We start from the raw sequence: 13,550 nt of genomic DNA on the forward strand, positions 1-13,550 counted from the left end.
CGTACTGCTCTATGATAATCTTGCAAAACATATGGGTACAAGGAATTAATATTAAAAACGAAGTGAATTCACTCCTGTATAATGATCGCTGCGCAGAAGCTCGTCACCGTTTTCTTGGTGAATGTATAGCGAACATGCATTCCTGCGATGCTGTGTTTCTTTTTTGCTTTGTGACGGTCGACTGGTGATATTTTATTACATCCGGAACAAAGGCCTATTGTTTTGCGTTCGCGCATATGTGCGTTCCCCCGTTTTGAGGCTGGTTGGATAATTATTGACGTGAGGAATAATATGAATTTATGTGGCTGTGAATATACTTTGTCTTTGTGAGTGTGAAAATGTGAGTGTGTGTCTGTGTGTGCGCGCGCGCGCTGGGACCCCACTTGACAAGTAAGTGTTTGCCTTTTCGTGTGACACGAGTGATACGTTTATGTACTATTGCGTGAAATAGTGGTTTAAAAAATAAGGGTATTAGTCGCGTTTGCATTGCTATCTGTAGGATAGGGCGAGCGTTTTTAATGGAATTGCTTCGCGAACCTGGTGAAGTCTTTGCTTTGGGCAGGGTATTTTATGAGTGTCCGACGCCGGCCCTGTTGTTGTTTGTTTGTTAGTATGTATCTGTCACGTTCTTAGCGCTGTTCAAGCTTTGTTTTCTATACAAAAATTCAGACTTTATGGTATTAAGCTGTCCGAGTAGAAGTGACTTTCCCTGCTCGCTTAAGATAAATTGTGTCTCCTTTTTCTGTGCTTTCTTCAAGCAGGGACAATGCAAATGAGTATTTAGCATTATGCAATAATTATCCGATAGCAGAAATGGGTGTCTTTGCCACAGTTTATTAGCGTGTGCCTCGTTATTTTATTTTTTTTCTCTTATAGCTATGCGAGCAAAAGTGCGTGTAATTTTCGCTGCTCTTTTCTTATTTTCTCTACTTTTACGCAGAAGAAAGCCTCCTGGTAAAAGCTGAATAGTGTTCTATCAGTGGAAGTGGGCTTGTTTGTTTGATTTTGTTGGGTGTTCGATATCTTGATGAAGTAAGCAGTGCTTAATTTTGCAGGTTTTTGAGCAGAAATGCTGGTATCTGAGCACGGAGTAGAAATTCCGATATTTCTCGGCTCCCTAAGAAAATTTGTGCGTCGTTTTCCAAGCAGACCGCGTTTAGTTTACGCAAAATAAGTTGTGTGTGCTCTATAATTTTCTGTCGCAGGCTTAGGCCTTTTCCCCGATGACCAGTATTTTGTATGCGATGTCGCATGTCTGGACTTGTTCAGTAGTGTTGCCATTTTTACCCTTCGCTAATACCTTCTTGCTGTCATGTTGTGATAGCCGCGTAGCGATAGGCGGTGATACTCCGATTATTCCTGAGCGGTACGACTTAAGACTTTTCCCTGCTCACTTAAGGAAATTTGTGTATCCCTGTCCCGTGCTTTCTTTACGCAAGGGCAATGCGACTGTGTATGCGGCATTATGGGGGGGGGGGGGCAAGAATTATCTGGTGGCAGAAATGGGTATCTTTTTCTCAGTTTATTGGCGTGCGCTACGGTTTCTTGCAGTTACAGCTATTGGGACAAAAAAGCGTGTAATTTTTCGCTGGTTCTTTTCTTCTTTCACTGCTTTTACTCAGAATGTAGGTGAGGGGAAAAAGTCAGCATTCAGGTAGAGCAGGAGAAAGCCGCTCCGCAGAGGAGAGTTCATGAGAATGGAATTTGTTCGTTTTTTTGTTATATGTTGAGTGTTAGTATTCACTTTGCTTGATATATTGATGGAGTAAGCTGTATGCAATTATAAGTATTTGCTCAGAAATGCTGGTATGTGAGCGTGGAGGAGAAATTACAATATAGCACCTCTCCTTGTGCATTCCTGAGCTGATGACTGTGTGTGCGTGCTTTTTTTTCTGGTTTGTGACGTCATCATGGCATGTTGGGGCTTGTTTAGCAGTGTTGCAATTTTACCCGCCGCTATTATCTTCTTGTTATCTTGGGTTAGCCGCGTAGCGATGCTCGGTGACTCTGCGATTATTCCTGAGATCTTAAGCCTTTTCCCTTCTCGCTTAAAGGAATTTGTGTGCCCTTGTCCTGTGCTTTCTTTACGCAAGGGCAATGCGGCTGTGCATGTATCATTATGTGATACCAGAAATGGGTGTCTTTTTCTTAGTTTATTAGCATATGCTTCCGTTTTTAAAGTCAAGCACAAGTACGCGCAATTTTTGCTGCTCTTTCCTCAAATCACTGCTTTTGTGCAGAAGAAAGTCGCATGGTAAAGCTGAGAAGTGGGTTTCTCTGCTTATTTGTTAGATGTTGTTATGAGCTCGGTATGTTGAAGAAGTAAGCTGTTATAGGTATCCGTGCAGAAATGCTTGCATCTGAGCGCAGGATAGGAATTCCTGAAGCACGGCACCCTCAGTGTAAATTAATTATTTTGGACGTGAGTATGTTTCACTGCATGACAAGGCTGCAATGGGAAGAGAGGAAAAATTGTAGCGCTTCATTAATAGCGATCCAAGTAATAGGGCAATTATAGTTTCCATAGAAAGTAGAATTTTAATAGACTCCTAAAATGATAGTTTTGTAGTAGTAGTTTTTCTAAACTGCAATGCAAGATAGAAAATCATTAATATGGTGGGAATGCCATCATGTTTCCGTAAAGGCGTTCTGTCTTGTGCTTTGTCGTGCGCGAATGGAACTTTGCCCCCCGGCTTTCGCGCCTTTTTGCTCGCAGGTGTAGCCTCAGACAATGAGTATGCGAGCATAGAAAGGGTCATGTATTACATAAGCATGGTGATGATGTTGGGTGGTCTCACTTATTATTTTAAAAGAGTAGTGGTAGTTTACTGGTGTTGTGATTCTAATGACCATGATGAGCCTTTGGGGTATGGACGGTGCCTTTTTGTTGAATTTTATTGCAAAAGTGAACGCCATTAAGAATCGGACAAAGGAAATAATCTTGCGATTCAATAAATAATAGGAGTCTTTGTCTTTGCCGCTGTCTTCTTCAGACAGGATGTGATGGCGTCACGCAGTCTGCAGCAATGCATTGACCGTTACTGGAAAAAAAAGTGTAGGAATAGAAAAAATGGTGTGTATTGTTCTGGACGGATTTATGACGAGCACTGTTTTTGAATAAGAGGAGTGCGTGTGCTTAGAAATAGTTTGATGTTGGTTTTCTGCTTTGTTCAAGTGTTTCTCATCGCTTTTTTCCCCCTTGTTGTCTGACAAACATGCGCTGACATGTCCAGACCTGTTCTGTCATGTTTTCCTTCTACATGTAGTTTTTTTTCTTTTTGACAAGGAACATTCTTGACGATGTCGATAGTGCTGCCTTGAATGGGAGTAGTGCTATCCTTAATAATTTTGCGATTCATTTAGTTCAGAGAGTTACCGCAAGGGGGACAGGTGCATGGCTTTATCCAGTCGAGGAACAAAGCGACATATTCAGTTTTCTGCATGGCACTCGGAAGGGATGGACATGTCTCGATTAGCTCGTTGTATGTAGGCATTAAAGGTGTTAGGATATTTTGTTCTTTTGCAAGTCTAATTTAGTAAGATTTTGGGAATGAAATGCTTAAATCCTACAATCACCTCTCATGTATGGTGTTTTTCCGCAAAAGTTTCCTACTCAATCGTTATAGTAGAATAAAGAAAGTAATCTTGGGATAGTGATTTAATAAATAACAGGTCCCCTGTCTAGAGCGTACGCGTCCTTGAGCCACGCAGCTGCATGTGACGTAATACCGCGACACTATTGTTTCAGGTGGACATTGTCCAGAGGAGCATCAATGAAAAAAAAACAGTGTAGCCCTGAGTCAATAGGATGACATCACGACCACTGAGCACGGCCTGCAGGGGGCGCAAGGATTCACTTCTTTCTTGGACACTGGCGGGAGTGGGCACGTTAATTCTGCTTCTAGCAATTGCGTTGGACGTCAGTGGAAGAGCGTTGCTTCGGTGGGGTTCCGTCTGCCTCTGATGGGGTGTGGATATGTGGTTCGTCACTGGTGAATGGTGTGTGACGATTGTGGTGGATTTTGTGACGAACGGATGAGGGAATGCGGTGAACGTGAAAAATGATGGTGAGTGTCTTTTTCAATCTGTTCAAGTGTCTCTGTGTTTGTTTTCCTCTGTTGCCCAGCAGTCGTACGATTTGTCCTGACGTGTCCTGACATGCCCCGACATGCATGCTTTCTTTTGTTGACGCTTTGTATTTTTTTTGACAAGGAACATTCTTGTCTTGATGATGTCGATAGTGCTACTCTGAATGGGAATAGTGCTAGAACAATTCTTAATAATTTTGCGATTAAATTAGTTCAGAAATCAACCACACAGGGACACAACCATCAGGGACACATGCATGACTTTATAGAGGAGAAAAAGCATTAAGATTCAGTTCCTTGCCTGGCTGTCGGATGGAGTAGACGCATTGTTCTGCGCTCCTTGTTACCCGTACTCTGTGTTGATTTGTTGAGTGCCTAGTCCTCTTATTAGCCATTGATGCAGTTACGTGTTAGGGTATTTTGTTCTTTTGCAAGTCTCATTTAGTAAGACTTTGGAATTCGCAATACTTTCCTATGCAATCGTTATAGAAGAATAAAGGAAATAATCTTGGGATAGTGATTCAATAAATAATAGGTCCCCCGCTAGAGTGTACGCGTCCTTGAGCCACGCAGGTGCATGATGACGTCATGCCATGGCTTCATTGCAGATTGACATTGTCCAGTTGTGTCGACCGACCGTGTGAAAAAAAAATCGGTGTAGCCTTCGGACAATGGGATGACGTCACGACCAATGAGCAATGAAAGAGGAGGGCACAGGAATGCTCTTCTCTCTTAGCCTCTCGCAGGTGGTCGCCGCGGAGGGCGCTAAGAGCGCGCGCGTATGCGTAACTGCCGCGACGCGGCGTCCCAGTCAGTTGCTCGCTCGCTGTCGCAGAGAGCAGACGTGCACTCGGTTGCTCCGCAGTCCCCGCGTTCGCTCAGTTTCTGACTGGCTGTCAGATGGAGCAGTCGCATCGGTCCGCGCTCCTGTTGCAGTAAGCTGATTTGTTGTGTAACTAATGCTTTCACCAACTTTGCCCCCCGCTTTGTTTGCGATTTTCATGCCCGTGCACGTCGGGCGCTGGCTGCTGTTGTCCGGGCATCCCTGCCATTTTCTATCTTCTTCTGCCTCTTCTGCCTTGGGAATGAGAGTAGCGCAGGCGCGAATCTTAATTTTGTCGTGAGATTAGTTGAGAAAGTAACCGCTAGGGGGTGCAGCTGCGGGACTTTATACAGGAGAAAAAACCATTACGAGTCAGTTCTCTGCCTGGCTGTCGGATGGAGCAGTCGCATCGTTCTGCGCTCCTGTTGTGGTGGGATGATTTGTTGTGTAACTAATTCTTTTTGTTGATTGCTATTGATGGTTAGCATACCCTTGCTTTCGCAGCCTCTGTATTACGAGTGTTTTTCTCTTCGCATGTCCAGAGCTGTCCTAACCTGCCCAGACATGTCATGATGACGTCACAGCTGACGTCACAGGATGTCCGGAACTTGTGGTCATAGCTGTGATGCTTTGCAACCTGCCTCTGTGTTCCGTCGCCCGGCGATGGTCAGCGGCCGTTCCGGACCGCTTTCTTCAAGATGGCGTCGTTGATCTTCAATTAAACTTCTTCTCTCCACTCTATCTATTTGTTTTCTTTTTTATGGGCTCTCGTAGTGCACAACGCTCAGCTGGTCTGGACACGAGTTAGATGCTCCTCAATTAGTGTGGTGGCTCCCTGAAGGATGCTGATTAATGTGGGGGTCCCAATTAGCCCTCATTGCTAATTAAATCGTGTTCAGGACAGTTGAGCGTTGTGCACTATGAGAGTCCATCCCCTACTATTATCACTGTGGCGTCACTACTGATCATAGTTGTCTCGCGACGTAAATCCACGAATTATCGTAATCAAGACCCTACCAACTCCTCGCTATTTGCAAAATCAAACAAAATAAGAGATAACGTGTAGGGGTCGCATAACACTTATCTCAGCTACTACCGCGAATGTACGTGTTCATATAAGGCAATTACTTTGGGGGTGCTGTAGAATCTCTCGATTGAGGGTGACGGCGGTTGCGCTTTTAGAGGGAAATGCCCATTCCAGGCATAAAAATAGCTGTATAGCTTGGATGCTAGATCCCGTTACGTGGTAGTGAAGTACCCGCAGAATTTAAGGTCTCGAATTAAAGCTTATCAAAAACTAACGTCTCAAACAAGATGTGTTCAGATATTGTAGGTAGCAGAGGAGTAACTTTCTCGTTATCTGTGGTCACTGTGTCGATAAACAAGAATGAGGAATTGTCATTGTGGCGCAGTAATCACTGGTCAGAATATACTCAAGTCTTATCAGTGGCCGCCAGTAGCTTTCCTCGTGTGTAATCGAGGTCGTTGCCGTTAGAAACAACTGGGCACCTGCAACTATACTGATATCAGACAGATTGCCAGGTTAACCGGAAAGTACTCACGATAATAGGTCCGGAAACGTCCATTGTCTTATTCATTTGATGTGGATGACATCACGTTGCTGATCTTTACTTTGGAAGCACAATACTTTATGGTATCCTTTTCGTACTACTTCCTGTCGGGAGCCAGCGTGATACTGACGGTCGATCGATGCGTGGTCGAGCGGCAAGGAACCGATCGGAACCTCGCAGAAAGAGAGTGTTCGGGAACCCGAGCGGAATAACCGCTACGATACTTGTGGCGCCACCTCCCATTAAAAATCGAACACAAAACACTTTCCCGATGTAAACAACGAGAGTGAACCTTTTCAACAACGGCCTATGCGCATGGCCTTGACGCGCCGGAGAAGGTTATCTCCGTCTTCACTACATGGCGAAGTATGGGGATCACAGAAGTGGGGACCAGTGGGGAGACCGCACGAACGGCGCGAGCTCGTCGGTCCCACTCCGACTGGTCCGGTTTTGGCCACTGGGGTGACCCACGTGGTTCGTTGGAGAGCCGCTACGATAGGACGCGTATGTGAAAAAGGTCTATTAGCTGAGGCAGGCCAAAAAATATGGACGACACAAACACGCACTGTAAAGAATAACAATGAACGCACTCCCGTCAGGCGGATAACACATTGTACACAATTTACGAATTGGAACGTTTGAGCAGTTTAAACCATCGCAGGATCCTCGCATGAAGTGACATTCAAAAAGAGGGCACGCACCAGTCTTTTCTAATACAGTCGGCCCCCGTTTATCCGGACGGTGCCGTTCCCGGCGAAATCGTCCGGATACCGGGGCATCCGGATAAATGAAACGACCGAATAGAAACGTCCTACAGAGCAAGGTTTAATTAAAACACAGAAATCTCGTCAATGACAGCTGTTACATAGTAGTGTAGGCACTCGATTCCTGCAAACTTTTGCTAATTGCATGGAGTTGAGCCACGCTGTTGCGCTGCTCGAAGAATGTCAGTGCGGACGCAAAGTGTCAATGTCGGAGCCTTGTTTCTCACTGGCGTCATCGGCACTGTCTTGCTGCACATCATTGGAGGCAACAGCAGCAATCACACCGTCATCAATCATAGCTGCACACGCGTCATCATCCTTGTCAACGTAATCAGAAACCGCAGCATCATGTACGGCAGTCGCAGTGAGCCTCTGCATCAGGGATCGCAGCTCAGCTAGGGGAATGCCTTCATCCGCCAACGGGCCGTAAGCAGCAGGCCCTCGGGTTGAAGTTTTCCCCTCTAGAACCGGACAGTTGCTCGAGATATTTCCAAATGACTGGACTGGTCAACGTGACCCAACGCACACAAATAGAAAAGGGGGTTATCGTGCACAGTTATCTCCCCTACGGAAGAACGTAGGTCCCTGGCGTGTGACGGGAATAACCCCAACCACGACAGATGGTCGTGACCCCAAAACAGCGAAAAGGGTGACGAAGCGGGGTCAGCGTCTCCTCTTACTCACCGTAGTCCGGATAACTGAAGCTGGATTACGAGAATTTTCGCCTTTCGTTCCCTGGAATTCTTGTCCGAATCCGGAAGCTGAAGTCCGGATAAACGAGAACAAAATACATGGAGGAAAATCCGTTCCCGTGCCTTTTGTCCGGATACCGCGGGATCCGGATAAATGAAGTCCGGATAAACGGGGGTCGACTGTATTTTCTACGGCGACTTTCTGACCGTTGAATGACGACTACTAAGAAATATTTATACTCCACGAGGTTTTTGAGGAAAGGAACTTCGTGAGGAATCATTACGTCATCCTCGGAATAATTGACTGTTTCAGAGCAGACAAAATCCATCGGGTCGGCATCGCCCATGTTTCAGCCCCGTTTCAGTTGGGAGAGAAGGGAGCGTAATGGTTCCTCACAAAGTTCAGTTCCTAGAAAACATCGTAGAGCACTAATTAGTATTATTATGGGCACCGTCTTCATAATTGGCATGGTAATACCATGGTAGTGGTACTGAATTACCACCAACGATGGGGGAGAGTAATGACCCCGGCGATCAAGTTCCCCAGTCATCATCATTCAGAGTGGAGGTCAGAAACGCGCCGTGGAAAATATCCCCCAACACCCCTATCACCATTTTCAACCTGGTTCCATGTGGAGACTCTGTGGTGATTTAGAACTTTCCAAACGTTCCACATCGTAAATTGTACAATGTCTTATCCGTTCAATAGGTGTCCGCCCATTTCGTCGATGCCGTTTTATCGAACGCCATTTCATCGAACGCCGTTTCATCGCATGCCGCTTCACTCAACACGTGACCATGTAGCTTGTACATGACATGCAGATACGTTTAAGGGTCCTTCGTAAGCAATAATTCACCAATAACTTCAATATTTGACAGTCTATTGCCGATTCAATTGATCAGTGTCATAACGGATAGCTGTCGGAAAGCATTTCGAAAAGCCGTCGTTTCTTTTTCGTAGTGTTTGTTGTTGTTCTGTCTAAGAATCCTTAATCTTTAAGTGTCACGGAAGAATGTCTTTTTCCAGTAGTAGTAGTTGTAGACTAGACCTATCCCTTTTGCGGCAGGGTGGGCTTGACGCCACTCCCTTGCAGGAGGCTCCCCGTAGCCTCTGGGACTACGAAAATAAAATGATAATTAAAATAATATACACGAAATGGAGAAGCAATTGTCTAAAATGTTTGCCGGGCTTTCACTCTTTCCACCTCCTCCATTCGACCAGGCGGCGCTTGGCGACTTCCGCTTAACGCTATTTCGTGCTCGGCGTGGTAGTCATATGTACGTACAGTGCCACAGTCTGTTTTACGGCGATAGCTGTATATGCGGAGTTGAGCCACGGTGAGCTCATAGTTGAGCATCTGATAGCGTGCGTGCGTGCGCTGTCCGTCGCAGATATCGCATTCTCCTTCTCGTCGTTTCTGGCTCGTTGTGCTTTCTGTTCTACGATCATTTGGGATCATTTTTCTCTTTCCGCTTCTGCATGTCGAGCCTTGTCTAATACACTCATTTAGGCCCTTCTACGCTGGTCTGCCTGTGCTTGTCGTGCCTTCTCCTCTTCAGTCCTCCTGGCTCCCCTTTCTCGCTTAGCCGCTGCAAGTAGCTGTCGCTGTATTTCAGCTGCGAGTACCAAAGGTTCCGGGGGGATCGCGCACTTTGTGTCCTGTTTTCGCTTCTGGGTTACTAGCGATCCCGTACGAGCTTGGGCACTGGAAATCACGTAGGGCACTACCTAGCTGTCCTCTGTCGTGCTTAACCGCGTGCTGTAACTTTTTTTAAATGGCGTGTGTGTCTGCAGGCTTGGTCGTTGTACCTTGTTTCGAGGTCGATTTTGCCAACCTCTGGTGATGATGATGATGATGATGATAGGAGAAATAAATGGAGATGTGAGCCCGCTCATTGCGGGACAAGCTACTCCAGGTCTAGTAAAGAAAAAGAGAAAAAAAAACGTTGAAAGGACGAGAGCTCTGCTATGCTCTTAACGAAGGTGATGAGTGAGCGCTGGCTGTGCACCCTGACGATGAATGCGAGCCATTCGCCCAGCACTTTCACGACGTCAAAGGGTCGGCTATCAAGACGACGGTATCGAAACCGCGCACATTCGAGAAGAATATGTTCCGAATCTTCACGCACAACACACGTTGAGCACAACGACGAAGGATGGGCGCATATCTTGAACAGAAGTGAAGGCTAATGGGTCATTGAGTCGGAGTCTGTGAAGCAAAGCGTTTAACGGCCGGGACATCCGCGGAGGAATTCGGTAAGATAGGTCCGGGTCAATTCTGCGCAGCAGCCAAGGTATATTTAAACAGGTAGCGCAACTCCCATAGGCCCCTGTGTCTTCAGAATGACGCCATGATAGAGACGGTCAGCGCCATCCATCCGTTGCGCGGACTACTACGATTGTAAATAAATGACGTCAGAGACGACGTCACTAGTATGAATAATAAGTAGTGCATAATTAGCCATGCACGTTTATCCTGGCCCACTTCGCTTGCCTTGTATTCCCTTTTCCGCGCCCTGTCAACAATACCAGACGAGAACACAGAAAAATAAAGCATATCATATTTAATGAATCATATCAATTCCAAATACATACAGCTAGTTATCACAGATTTTGACAACTCCAAACAGAAATGCGTCGTGATGACCACAAAGAAATTAGAAAGGCTCACATAAGGCCCATTTCTCACCTAGAGCTATACGTACATCTATAGTGATTAGACGTTTGCATTTATTCAATGAGTGGCCGTTATAGGTCCATTGCAACAAAACACAACGTCGTTGGTGCACAGTTTGTTCCTGCTAACACTCACACCATCATGGCCGCTCGTCCCATGACGAAATATTTTTTTCGCGGGCCCAGCAACAGGAGATGCATTGTTGCATTCATCTGTTCACACCTGTTAATCTTGGTCTACAGCACGGAGATGTGAAGGTCGCTTCCTGTTTAACCCAAAGAGTGTACGAACTCCGTATTACAATGCACGAACACACGGTACGGATACAGAGACACACGGACACACCCCCCAACTGTGTCACATGCGCAAAGGAGCAGGATACGGAAATGTACTGGAGTGGTAGATGATCTCGTATATGTGCACGAGCGGGGCAACAGAAGGCTTTTTCTACATTGAAATTAAGAATAACCTATTAGTACACACACAAGCCAGGCCTATGTTGTAAAGTTTTTCTGTTTACAACCGTACTTCTACTGTCAACACCCAGGATCGCTCGCGCCTCATGCTGGTGACCTTGCCGATGGGTCTGATTTGGTATTTTCGCTAGTTTTCGCTACCAGTTTAGATATACCTTGCAGCAGCGACGTCGGCTCTGCGGAATTCCACCACTGATACGATTGGATTGCAAAAAAAAAAAAAGAAAAGGAAAATATGGAGAGGTTAATCCCGACCAAGTCAGAACTGGCTACTCCGAAACCGTTTGTTAGTGGGAAAGAAAATGATGAGCTAGGGAAAAGAGAAGAACAAACAAACAAAGAAACAAAACCAGGAAACAGGAAAGGGGTAGAGGGGGTGCGCAGGATAAAGCATAAAGGAAAACGGGGAAAAGGAAAGGGGGAGACGTTAGGCACCGAGAAACACTCACTGCACAATGTCAGATACAGTGCGAACACAGTGTCACCGAAGTTGTCACAGAGTGTCAAGCAGGTTCGAAGCGGTGAGGAAGTCCACAAGAGCGCGCAATGCCAACATCTGGTGTTGGGCAGGCCAGCAGCCTAGAACCTTCCCAACGGAGAAAGGGCGATTGTCGAGGCGGGCTAGTGCCGCCTCAAGGGAACGACGAGGCACTCTGTATCGAGGGCAGGCCTCGATAACATGCTCCGTGTCCTCCAATACCCCGCACTCAGAACAATTCGGTGTGGAAACATACGTTTCGCATCTTCAGAGGTGAAATATATCTTTTGCGTGGGACCTCGTTGGTGAGCATCACGTGCCACTCTGTCAGCAGCATCATTCCCAGCAATGCCGATGTGACCGGGGATCTACTGGAGCTCGCTTGTGTGCCCTTTTGCGACAGCGGCATTGTACGATAAGATGATGTCGTACACTATGACCACAAGGCCACTGGAGGCCACAGGTGCGCGTAGTGCTTGAAGGCCGCTCTTAGAGTCAGAAAAGATTGACCAGTCACCAGGTGTTGCTTGGTCGGCAGTATACTGGACGGCATTGAGAACAGCGTACAGCTCTGCAGCCGTAGGAAACGTCTGGTGCGATAAGCGCACAGCATGGCGGACACTGGAGCCCAGGATGACGAACGCACTAGAAGATCCTGTAGTGTTGGAGGATGCATCCGTGAAAATCATAGTCCTTTCTGCATGCCTTATTGATATGTTCCAAAGAGTGAGCTGCTTAAGGACTGGCGTTGGAGCAGATCCCTTATTCTTTATACCAGGTATATCCACGATAACATCAGGCTGACGAAGGATACATGGGGGGCAGCCTGGGATACGCAACGATATGCGGCGCGGAATTTCAGGAAGCAACGGGATTACGAGCTTATGTTTGCCAGAGTTAAAGGGACTATCGCATCCGGGAACGTATGTATGATCCTGATAGGGTAATGTTCCTCACCGCTTCAGAGTCAACTTTGCCAAATTTCTCTTCCGAAAACAGCTTACATATTAAGTAAACGAGTTTTAAAGGTCCGCATTCTATCTGCAGCCAACAGGATCATGACGTAAGCCAGGCGCACGAATCGGAGCGCAGCGCTGGCGATTGTCTCCGAGATCGTCTGCTTGGCGTTCGCATCGCACTATACTAAGTGAAAAGTCCTCGATAAATACGGGGGCTGACTTTCGCTTACCAGTGTGAGTGCAGACGTAACCACGTTACGTGAAACACGGCGTTACGCTCCTGGCTGTACGAACACGTTCAACGTTAACCAGAAACAACATTCCGCGAGCCGGTAACAGAGAAGACGCCGTCCCCATATTCCGCCTCGCCCGCCCGCCTGTCGGTCGGTTGCCAAGGCTACCAAGGTCCCTCCGGCCGTTCCGTGATTGGTATTCTCCATGTCAAAGGGCGCGCAGTGATTGGCCTCGTCCGTGTGACGTTTCCAGAAAGGGAATCCAGGAATGCGTCGTCTGCTCTTGCCAAGTTTTATATCAAAGTACACAGGAACGACGCTGCCAATTCGCGTCGGGTTTTCGGCGTTATTATCAGTGATGAACGCGGAGAAAAAGGCACTACAGTTTCGCAATCGACCGGGACGGATGCGATAGTTCCTTTAATGCGACGGAGGATAGCCCTTGCAAGCGGGTGACGTCGATGACGGGTTACACGACCAGTGTAGTGACGCAGGGCTTCAACATTTCGAAGTGTAGGTCTGGGTGGTGCCTCTTCTAAGGCTTTTATATGTTGGACGTTGCAGTTAGAACTCCGAGGCATAGCTTTACACTTTTAGTCAGGACTCGCTGTAGTTCTATGGGCGTACCGAGAGGGGGGCAAGGGAGGGCGTGCGCATGCCTGCCCCGGAGCTCGAAGGTCGCTTGTGAAAATAGTGCGCTCTTTAATCATAGTTCGTATTTGTTATTCTCAGATGTTATAATAGGAACCTCTGGACTCCCGCAAAGTCTGCAACGCCCGCCTCCAGAA

The 13,550-nt window shown here is 46.8% G+C and overlaps 2 protein-coding genes across 4 annotated transcripts in view; one reads left to right on the top strand and one right to left on the bottom strand.

Annotated features, from left to right (window-relative positions):
- LOC135394165 (uncharacterized) overlaps positions 1–13,550 on the top strand; it is a 163,267-nt gene that overhangs the window by 54,304 nt on the left and 95,413 nt on the right. The window lies entirely within an intron of this gene.
- The window catches only part of LOC135394164 (MFS-type transporter SLC18B1-like), a 39,043-nt gene that overhangs the window by 23,644 nt on the left and 1,849 nt on the right, over positions 1–13,550 (bottom strand). The gene's annotated exons all lie outside the window — the stretch shown is intronic.

This window comes from Ornithodoros turicata, chromosome 5 (genome assembly GCF_037126465.1).
Source record: "Ornithodoros turicata isolate Travis chromosome 5, ASM3712646v1, whole genome shotgun sequence".
NCBI classification, from domain to species: domain Eukaryota; kingdom Metazoa; phylum Arthropoda; class Arachnida; order Ixodida; family Argasidae; genus Ornithodoros; species Ornithodoros turicata.